Raw genomic sequence first — 10105 nt, 5'->3', positions numbered from 1 at the left:
CACACAATCCCCCTGACCCCCACAGTCCCCTGACCCCCACATCCCTACTTACTGGGAACAGAGCCTGGGTCTGAGACACCACTGCAGCCTTTCCCCACTACTATTTGCTTCAGCACACTGAGGCAGCATGCTGGAGCAGCAGGGGCAAACAGTAGCCATAGAGATGCTCTGGCCACATGCTAGAGTGTCTCTCTGGAGGCCCCAGGATCCAGTTGCCTCAGAGCATGCTTCAGGAGCACCTGTGACACTTTTTCCCAGCATGTTTGTTTGTTTTTTATGGTGGGATTTTGCAGTATCAAAATTAGAGTCCAGGCTGCAAATATGCAGCACAGGGCACATTTTTTTTTCATTCCCAGAGTGCCTCTTGTGGTGTCACAAACTGTTTTGAGATGCTGCAACAGGCACGTGCTGGCTTGTCTGGACATGGCCTCTGATGCTGACATGGTAACTGCTGAGTGTTTATTGTAGCAAATAAACTGAATTTTAGAAGTAAGCAAAATTTCAGGGAGACAAAATATTCAACATGAGGCAAATTTTGTTTATATTTTAAAGAAAAAAATTGGAACTACATTTAGTAAATATTAGCTTGGATATTCAGAGCAGAAACTGCATTATTTTCAGAGAATTCCTATGTCAAGGCTTTAGCTGGAAAACAATAAATTACTAATTCAAGAAAAGGTTCTCACAGATAATGTATGTAACACAAATATTTGTATTGAAGGTTTTTTTCTATCCAGTCCTTTTGCAGAAATGTTTAATTTACCTTGTTGTGACTTTTCTACGTGGCTTAATTCCCTTTTCTTAAATAAACAATTGAAGTAGTACATATAATACAAACTCTTGTTTTTAAGGCATAAATGTAAAAAGTTGTACCTTTCTTACCTAATAAAGAATATCATAGTTATTACTAGAAAGCTTTTTTACATTTGTCATTAATAAAGTCCAAGAAGAATCTACACAAATAGAAACAATGTTGTTAATTTGAACTAGATTTACTTTCTGCATTTGTCTATGGCTGAATTCCTGTTGACCATAGAAGTTACTCATTCTCACACTCCGTTTTGGTGGAGTATGATTCAAGCTGGAACATATCCCTGTAAAACAGATGTGGGCAAAATACAGCCTGCAGGCTGGATCTGGCCTGCTAGGTCATTCTATCCAGTCTGCAGGGTCCCTAAACAAATTAGGAAATTAATATTTATCTGCTCCTGGCTGCCTGTTAAACAGGACAGGAGCCAGGGGCAGTAGGACCCAGGGGAAGCCAGCAGTAGGACCCAGCAGTGAGACTCACCCAGCCCCATCCCACCAGCCCCTCCCCCCCAACCAGTCTGGCCTGGGACTGTGGGGCTGTTCCTGGCTCACTGCAGCCAAGAGGGAAATTCAGATAAGAACATGGGGTGGGGAGGAGGGAGGCAGGGGAGGACAGTAGGCAATTGCCCCAGTCCTTGCGGCTGGCCCAGCTCCTGTTGAGTCCTGTGGTGAGCTGTGTTGAGTCCTGTAGGAACCTTGTGGTGCCGGCGCATCACCATGGCAGGCAGAAAAGTAGGAAAAGTGGCAGCGGCGGTGGGATGTGGGGAGTGGGAGCGAATAGGAGTGCAGAGCTCAGCAACAGCTGGGCAGGAGCATGGGACCACACCAGTGTCCCAGGGCCAGCACTGGCAGTGCCCAGACCAGGGTGGCAGGAGCACAGGGTGTGGGCTAGCAGGGGTCTATGGAGCTGGGCTGGGTTGCACCAGCAGGGAGAGAAGGGAGCTGGCATGGCTCCATAGAACCCCGGCCAGCCAGTACCCCGTGCTCCTGCGCCCCACTCTGGGTCCCACTGGTGCTGGCCCTGGGACACTGGGATGGGCCCTGTGCTCCTATGCAGCTTTCATTGCACTCCTGCACACCTGCTCCCCTCACCTGCTGCCCCTTCCAGCGCTTCCCTGCCTACGTACCAGTTGCTCCTGTACTACGCGGTTCCTGGCTGCATTGCTGGATCACATGAGCCAGTACTCCAGGGCCAGGAGTGGAAGGGTATGTGTGTGTGGGTGTGTGCATGCCTCCATGCATTGAAGGAGGGAGGCAGGGAGAGAGAGAGAGCAATGAGGGAGGGACAGAATGTGTGTGTGTGTGTGTGTGTGTGTGTGCACGAGCACGCACACACACATGTAGGGAGAGTCCCACATGCACACCGCACCATACGTGCACCCACACCCCCTCATGCACACCAGCCACATCTCCCTACAGCTCCCATACTCTCTTGCATGCTCCCTGACCCCCCACATCCACCCCCCCAAAACCTCCCCACACACAGACACAGCCACAGCCACAGCCACACCCTCCCCCATGCCCCTACCCCTCCTCCACAATATACAAGAGTGAGACTTCATTTTAAGCTTTTGTGCAATCACCTCTATGTACACTATGCAAACACAAGGACAAAAAATATTTTTTGAAACCAAGTTAATGAATGTTGTAGATGTTCAATTTTTAGAATATAATTTGGTATTTTTCTGGTTCTAAGATAGCAATACCCCGTGATGAAAGGAGTACTTCCAGGGGCAAGGGAAGGGACTTCTGGTAGCAAAGATCAGGGGGCTAGGGGACTGGATTTCCAGTCAAAAGATGGTGGTCAGGGGGCAGGGCACCTATCAAGGGGCTGGGCTATCCATGTGGCTCTCAACAGCTTGCCAAAACTCAGTAAAAGGTCCTCTGCCCAAAATAATTGCCAGCCCCTGCTGTAAAATGAACAACCTGCAAGATGTTCTGTAAGAGCCAAAGTTCTAGCTGTTCATCCTAGTTCTCTTTTATTGCCATATTTAATGTTGTCTGTTTTTTATGCCTATGCATTGCATGGTTAATGTCTAGTTTGCCCCAGTGACATTTAATGTGAAATAGACAGTTATTTTTTTTCTTGCTGAGTATGGTGCATTATATAGGAAAGGACAGGCAATTGCTGTTTAGTCCTTCTGTAAAAGCTTAGCTAGCCCTTCATTCTTCTGGATTCTCACTGCAGATTTCTGAATAGCACTATAATCCCTCTTTAAAAACAGGTATCTGTTTTCCATCAGGACTGTCATACAAATGGAGTTCATTTCTTCTCTATAAAACATTTAATTTGCTTAAATGCCTCTAATTGTGGCTGCTATTAGTTTGAGAAATAATGCTTGTTGTCCAAAAACAGTATATTGTTGGGGTAAAGTAATATTTAATTAAGGCCACCCTTTCTAGCTGGAAATGGGCATTTTATTTTAGAAACGAATCAATTAAAACAAAAGAGCTCTTTTACTGTACTATACTCTGTGTGTATTATATGTTCTAGATAGGGGTGCACTGATAAAGATTTTTTGGGCTGATATCAATGGCCAAGTATTAACGAGACATATTAGCTGATACCAATCCTTGCCAGTATGCAGCCCACCAGCTTGGAGAGCAGCATCTGATTGGTAAATCTGTTGGGGAGAGGGAAGGGAAGGAAGGTAGGGGCATGGCAGGGCAGATTGAGGCCCTTGCGATGATGGAGGGAGTGTGGCTAGGGCTGGGGCAGGCACTTTCCAGTCACAGCAGGCTGGGGCATGGGACAGCACTGGATGGCCCATCTAGGGGTTGCGGGGAGCAAGGGTGGATCCTGCTGCTATGTGCATGAGATCCTTGAGGAGCCATGGGGGGCATGTGCCCCCTGATCTGTGTGCAGGGTGAAGGTGGGCTGCCTCTGCAGGCTAGGCCTGAGACCGGCGCCGGGCTCTTCTCAGCGGAGTGGAGGAGCTGGGCTGGGGCTATGCTTGGGATGCGCAGCATTGGCACTGGGATGGGGGGGCTACAGGGTTGGCTACAACCACCCCAGAATCTGCTGTAGCCCCCCTGTAGTCCCACCTCCCAGCGCTGCTGCTGCCCACCCCAAGCGCGGCCCCAGCCCAGCCCCCCACCGCTGGGAAGAGCCCGGTGCTGCCCCTGGCCCCAGCTTGCAGCAGCAGCTGCAGCCCATCCCTGCCCTGTGCACAGATCCAGGGGGCATATGCCCCCCATGGCTCCCGTGGGGGTGCATGTAGCGGTGAGATCCATGCCCCTCACCCTGTGCCCCCTGGAAGAACCTTTCACGGCTCCATCCCACACCCCACCCTGGCTGGGCTGGGCTGGGCTGTGCTTGCTCCAGCCCCAGCCCTACTCTCTCCCTCACTGCAGGTCCTCAATCTGCTCCCCCCCACCACACACTGCCTCCCTCCCACCTCCCTGTTTCCCCCAACAGGCTTACAGCCAAAGGCTGCTCTGCAAGCTGCCAAGCTGGCCGCGTGCAGGCTGCGGCTCTGCACACGCATGCAGCATCAGTAACAGCAACGTTATCGGCCACAGCCAAAAAAAGCCGATTACCGATTATTTCAATTTTCCTTTTATCAGTGCTGATATGATATGGACCTATGTCTCGGTGCGCCTTTAGTTCTAGGACTTGATTCTACACTCTTTAAAGTTGAGGGGAAAACATCTAGTAACATTACTGGTGCAGGATTACAGCCGTAGTCAATATGGTTATCATTTAAAACTACATTGCTAAGTCAAAAAGGAGGTTAAGTACAAGCAAGAATAATACAAATTTCCACATACGTTATATCGATTATTCTGACATCTGACTTGGAGACATTACTTCAAGATTTAGATGGAGTTTGATCTCCAGGATCTCTCAGAAATAATCCTGACTGGTCTATTCTGTCAGACCCATCCTGTAGAACAGCAGTTGAATGCAGACCCGTGTGCTTTATATGCAGTATATTGTTGGGGTAAAGTAATGTTTGATTAAGGCCACCCTTTCTAGCTGGAAACCAAAGTGCTCAATAAAGTCAATAGAATAACCCTCGTGGTTCAGACCCTATGTTCATCGCAAAAAAAAAAAAAAAGAAGAAGCCTACTGTGCGTAGAACATGAGTGCATGAACGATTATCTGAGTAATAAGCTGGCTGCATATTCGGTCTCATGTATTTGTTCATGCCTCCCCACACACCTGTTTATGGTGCACATGTGTAGCATGGGCCAGATGCTTAGTTCCAGTAATATTATGTTGACCTGTATCTGCCACGGGTCATGCATATTTAAACTGGCTATTCTCCAAAAGAATTAAAAAAAATATTATTTTTTATAGAGAAGATTGTACAGATTGCAGGAAACAAGAATTTAGTAAATAATTAGAAGTCTTAGTTACTAGGAACAATCAGTAATGGAAAAGACTAGCTTGATTTAATAAGTCAATATGTAGAAATGTCTTGCGAGCTATTAAAAACACAGGGCTTTGGTGGAGAACACAACTTTTTAAAATGTGAAATGAAATATGCTAGCTCAAAAAAATGACTTAAAAATATTTTAATAGTTCCCAGATAGCAAGATAAATTTTCATATAGCTGTGCACTGAGGCAGATATTTTATTCCATTAAAGTTCAGTATAGTGAAGCAAGTCACTTTTCACTTGCTACAATCCTGCTCATGCTCTGCTTCAGATTTCTCCAATAAATTGAACACAAAGTGTCAAACTATCTTACAAACTAATCCATTGCATATACTAAAATTTCAGTTTCTGAGCTGGGGTGTGAACTTTTAGAGGCATTCAGTCCTTTTCTTGTTGCAGTGATTCAACAAGTGACTCTGGATGCATTCTTCAGAAAACTTAACAGAATTTTTTTAGTACTTTTTGGCTTTAGGTTCTTTCAAGATTCATACACCTACAGCCATATGCTCCCTTCTACACAGTGTCTTCTTATGTGAACAGAAGCAGTTGTTGTTAGGTTATTTGTGGTGTTTTGAGAGAGAAAAAGTTTCTTTATTGTTTTTAAGGGACCAAATCTAAGGCAGAATTCCAAAGGGGGGGATGCATTTTATGTCAAATTGTTCATTACTATTGGGATAAATGTAAGAAAATATTGTCTATAAACTCAGTGAAGGTCAGAGTGTGTTTATCAGCAACCTCCATAACATTAAGTCTTCCTTTGTTTTTAAAGTTTTTTTTTCTCAAAATATCTTTAGCTTATATTCTAACATGTCAAGGGACAATTAAGTAAGGTTGTGACTATACATTAACGGACAGTATTTGGTATAAAGGTCATAACAATAGGATGGCCTGAAGTCCTTGGAAAAAGTATTTAACCTCTACAGCCAGTGATTGCCATCTGCTACTGCATCCAAGGGCATAGGAAGGACAAATTCACCTGAGGGTTATACTAAGGGAACTTTGCTCTGAAGTGAATTTGGTGATACTATAGGAACTCTGCCAACAGAAGCTGTTCAAGCCGTACACTAAATCTCTATCATATGTTTTCTGGCTCTACAAAAACCCTACTGAAAATCTTTTGAATGGTTGTGCCATTCTTGACTCCTTAACTTAATATTACATTAACACTAGATAGATTTGTCAAGGAATGCTATTGAAGCTGAATAGACTTTTCTGCGGTGGATGCACCTTCTTCCTAATGCTGACTTTGGTTGTTAACCCTTTTCTTTAACTTATGGTACAGAATAATTGAGGCCCATATTTTCAGCTGGGCCTCCTTGGCTTTGCTTACCTTGCTTAGGTGTGGGATTGGGAGCTTACATGTAGGATTCATAATGGGAACATCATTTCAGAAGAGAGATTTTCAGTATCTCCAACACTGTGTTGAGATATGGATAAATTGTTACCAGAAAGGTGTAGAAAAGTTTTTGGAGTGAGATCAATGAGAAACAAATGTGAATAAAGGGATGATGGGATTTGATTTATTGAGGAAATATGAAACATGTATTTCGGGGAAGCAATGACAATGGAAAAGTGTAAGTCTCACAGACAGACAAGGTTCTTCGGGCAAATTTGATATCTTTTATCAGACCAACTTAAATAGCAAGCTTTCAGGTTTAAAAACCATTCATCAGGCTGAGGAAGTCTCTGCAGTTGGTGTGTGCTCTTGGATGGAATGAAAAGTAAAGAAGCCAGAGGCTGGGCTGGTGTGCATGCAAGACAGGCAGTCAGTGAAGATATAAATTGAGGAGTCAGTGGGTGAGAGACAGGCTGGGGGGAGGGGAGAAGGGGGATGAGTGTAGTAGTTAAATACTGGAGAGGTACCTGGGGAGTCAGATGTCAGGCAGGTTATAATGTGTCATAAATCATAAACCTCGCTAACCTCATCACCAGAAGCAAACTTCCTCAAGCCCAGAACACACTGAATGGATCCAGACCATGCCATGACAAGAAATGCAAAACGTGCCAACACATCTCCACCACCCCCACAATTACTACACCCCACAACAGATCCATCAGCATCCCTGGATCTTACAGCTGCACCTCCAGAAATGTAATATATCTCATCCAATGCACCAAATGCCTTGATGGAAAATACATAGGAGAGACCAAACCACAACTGCACACCAGAATGAACGCACACTGGAAATCTGTCAAAGACAAGAATACCCAACTACCTGTGGGGGCACATTTCTCACAAGAAAACCACTCTCTCTCTCCAATCTCTCAGGTCTAATCCTCAAAGGAAACTTACAAAACACTTCTCAGAGACAAGCCTATAAACCGCACTTCATCAACCTCCTGGATACAAAAACTCATGGACAAAATATAGACATTGGATTTATTACACATTATAACCTGCCTGACATCTGGCTCCCCAGCTACCTCTCCACTATTTAACTGCTACACAACTGCAATTTAACTGCAATAGCTTCTCTAATATTTTATTTAGCCTGTAGTAGCTTCCACCATTTCATCCATCTTGTTTTCTTATTTAGTCTAAATATTTGACTAAGTGTATGTATGGCAGGCACATGATACATGCTCTAATCATGATCTACTTAGAACTCACAAATGGTAGAGGCCTGGCTGCTACAGTAGAACTCATATTTGTCATAGCCAGATTAATCTGCTTAATTTGCAGAAGGTTGCAGAATTAAGAGGAACCACCCAGCTGATGACTACCTCTTACCTCAAAGGACTTATTTCTATATATCCCTGGCTGGTTCACAAACTTTTCTCTTCTGTGCTGGGGTATGGAACCTAGCCCTAAGAAAAAAACAGGTTCTGCTTTTCTTGAATCATACTCTTCTCCACTGGTTAATAGTATGCCAATGCTTCAGCACGGTGTTAGGAGTAATGTCATGTGGAGAAGTTACAAAATAGCAAAATCCTCACCACTTGTGATTTGTTAAAGTTCAAGTAAGGCATTTCACAACAATTTGGGGTGGTAGCAGGGTTAAGTCCTGACCTGCTGAATTCTAAACAGAGCATGTTCTACAATCTGTGATTGTTTCAATGGGATAAAACATAGCTTTTCTGGCTTAAGCTGCAATGTGACAGTGTTGCCATTCGCAGTTTAATAGCTGCTGTCTTTCACTGTAGAAGAGGGTGAATAGTTTTTATATACATATGAAGCACTTCATCCATCAGCAAAAACCTTTTTTGATTGGTTGGTGAATATATTGTTGTTTATCTCCTTATCTCCAAATGCATCCTAGAAACAAAGCTATTCTGTATAATACTGTTCTAAAAAAATAAAGCCTTAAAAGTTACAGCCTTTTTCTTCTACTAACTGTTGAGGAATGGTTTAAATGCTGAGAGGGAATCTGGGGAAAGAAGATCCAGAGTTAGATTCTTAAGTATTACATGTTAAAACGAAGGCTCCATGGTAACCAACTTGTCATGACATACTGGCTCGAAACAGACTTTGGCTACACACAGCGATAACATCCAGCACATGATTACATACGTGATTTGACACCCCCAGTTCACAGGGAAGCAGTGGTTTGATCAGAGCATATATATGTGTGTATATTATATAATGTAATATAATATATAATTTATTGGATATGCTTTTCCCCTAGCATTTTGTGGATAATTCCTCATTAGCCAAACTTCTTACTGATTTTTTTTCTCTTCTGCTGTATTTCTGCACACTGAGCACTGCTGATTCATGGTGACTTTTAATTCCTATTGGACCATTCCCTGCATTTGAGTTTGAGGATTTTTTGTCTTGCAGATCCTGTGTTTGATCCAAAGTGCATGGAAGTCAATGGAAGTCTTTTTAATGACTGCAGTGGACTTGGGGTCAGGACCAAGTCCCCTGTGTACTTCCTTACTCTTAGTCAGAAAGGTTAGCTACAGCTTATTGTTTGCTCTTTCAAAGGTAAAAGCTTTTAATATGAGACTCTGGATTATGTCTTTAATTCTTTGCAAAGATAACAGTTTTCAGAGGCAACAGTAACATAAACTACAATGCCATTGAATAGAATCATAGAAAATTAATGTTGGAAGGAACCTTAGGAGGTCATCTAGTCCAACCTCCTGCTATATCATCCCAGCCATAGCTTTGTCTAGCCAGGTCTTCAAAACCTCCAAGGCTAGAGATTCCACAACTTCTCTGGGTAACCAGTTCCAGTGCTTTACTACCCTCCTCATGGGAGAGTTTTTCCTAGTATCGAACCTAAACTTCCCTTGCTGAAACTTGAGACCATTGCTTCTTGTTCTGTCATCTGCTACCACTGAAAAGAGTCTGCTCCGTCTTCTTTTGAACCACCCTTCAGGTAGTTGAATTAGATAGCTGTTATTAGATTTCCCCACTCAGTCTTCTCTTCTCCAGACTAAATAAATCCAATTCCCTCAGCCTCTCCTTGTAAGTCATGTACACCAGCCCCCTCAGCGTTTTTGTTGCCCTCCACTGGACTCCCTCCAATTTGTCCACATCCTCTCTGTACTGGGGGCCCCGAAACTGGACAGTACTTCAGATGTGGCTTCATCAGTGTCAAATGGAGGGGAAGAATCACTTCCCACAATCTGCTGGCAACACTCCTATTAGTGCAGCTCAGTATGCTGCTGTGCTTTGAGACCTTCAATCCAGCCAGTTTTCTATCCACCTTACGATCCATTCATCCAACCTAGATTTTCTTAGCCTGTTTGTGAGAATGTTGTGGGAGACCATATACAAAACTTTGCCATAGTCAAGGTGTATCATGTTCACTGCTCTCTGTGCGTCCACAGAGCCAGTCATCTCATCACAGAAGGCAATCAGGTTGGTCAAGCATGAGTTGCCCTTCATTAAATCAGAGGAGGGGCACTCTGAAGTGCTCTGGGTTAGGACACAAGGCAGTCGAGGGGAAAGAGATTTAACGG

The 10105-nt window shown here is 44.0% G+C and overlaps 1 protein-coding gene and 1 long non-coding RNA gene across 4 annotated transcripts in view; one reads left to right on the top strand and one right to left on the bottom strand.

Moving 5' to 3' along the window:
- Positions 1-10105, top strand: part of TUB (tubby bipartite transcription factor) — a 371865-nt gene that overhangs the window by 30665 nt on the left and 331095 nt on the right. The gene's annotated exons all lie outside the window — the stretch shown is intronic.
- The window catches only part of LOC109299106, a 19195-nt gene continuing 10198 nt past the window's right edge, over positions 1109-10105 (bottom strand). Inside the window, exons 2-3 of the long non-coding RNA XR_002097771.1 lie at positions 4693-4697; positions 1109-1216 (exon numbers count right to left, since the gene is read on the bottom strand). This is a non-coding gene — a long non-coding RNA (uncharacterized LOC109299106). The remainder of the gene's footprint in view (positions 1217-4692; positions 4698-10105) is intronic.

Source organism: Gavialis gangeticus, unplaced genomic scaffold, assembly GCF_001723915.1.
Source record: "Gavialis gangeticus isolate Ggan-Ray unplaced genomic scaffold, GavGan_comp1, whole genome shotgun sequence".
NCBI lineage: Eukaryota > Metazoa > Chordata > Crocodylia > Gavialidae > Gavialis > Gavialis gangeticus.
This window is presented reverse-complemented; position numbering and strand designations above follow the sequence as displayed.